Source organism: Fonticula alba (genome assembly GCF_000388065.1).
Source record: "Fonticula alba strain ATCC 38817 unplaced genomic scaffold supercont2.5, whole genome shotgun sequence".
Classification (NCBI taxonomy): Eukaryota; order Rotosphaerida; family Fonticulaceae; genus Fonticula; species Fonticula alba.
This window is the reverse complement of record NW_009242975.1, coordinates 1,675,111-1,676,289: the sequence shown is the minus strand read 5'-3', so window position 1 is coordinate 1,676,289 and position 1,179 is coordinate 1,675,111.

Here is a 1,179-nt window from a genome sequence, read left to right as displayed (position 1 = left end):
TGAGCTTAATCCCAGCTCGGCGGGGCAGCACAGGGCCGGCGCTCAGACAGCAAAAATGGCGGCCGGGGGGGAGGGCGGGGAGTGTTCTCGCCCAGGTTTGGGGGATGGACAGGCGGCAAGTCGAAGCTCCGGCACCTGCGAAAGTCGGCGACTGAGAAGAGGGACAGGGGCGGGCGCCCGAATGCCGGGGGGGGGGGGGGGGCGGCACACAGGCATGGGGGCGTGTAGGCAGCAGGAGGGATAGAGCAGCGCGGGCGCCTTGCTGGGTGGCTCGGCGAGTAGCGGGCATGGCAGCCGGCTGGCCAGCCTGGCGAGAACAGCTGCACGGGGCGGGGGGCCGCATCCACCGACCAGCTCCGGGCCGTGGCCGGCTGGCCGTGACCGCGCACCGAGGACCTCTCACCCGCGCCGGTCCGGCCCAACGCGCGCCACCGACAGGGGCCGCAGTATGGCCAGGCAGAGAGCCCGGGCCCTTGGCTCTGGGCTGAAACAATGTGGCTGCCCGCATTCCATCCTGCAGGACGTGCGCCCTCGGTCTCCCCCCCATTGGCTAGCATCCACCTCGCTCCCCCCCCCCCCCCCCCGGGGCCCTTTTGCCGCCTTGGGGGAGGTGTGCTGGCGTGTGTGCGCAGGGGAGGGAGGGGGGGCCTGGTGGTTAGGCCGTTGGCTGGGTGGCATTTCGGGCACACATATATTTGATCCAATAAATGTAATGGGCTTTTCTCGTGGTTCCGACGGCCTTTCAAGTCCCGGCCCCCAGCTCCGTACAAAGCCGGGGCTTGCCCAATCACCTCACGCACGCTGAGGTAACCACCTGGCAGCGCGGGAGCGCCGGCACACATCTTCCAGACGCCCATGGCCAGAGCCTCCGGGCCTGGGGGGGATCCTCGGGCGCGGGCTGGCGCGGCGGCCGACGCGCGGCTGTCACTCCACCGCACTTGCTCGATGTTCACCCCGGGTCTCTCGGGCCACGGCCGCGACGCCGGCCTCCTCACCGCGCAAACAAAGGCCCCGCCCGCCAGGGGGCTTCCTCGATCGCCGACCCCAGGCCCCTCCTCCCCTACACTACCGGGGGGGGGGGGGGGGCGGGCGGGCGGCACAGTGTGGGACGAGAAGGGCTCGGGGAAGCAGCAGCGCGGAGATGAGTGCGGCGGGGCCCGCAGGCCCGCCTCATATCGC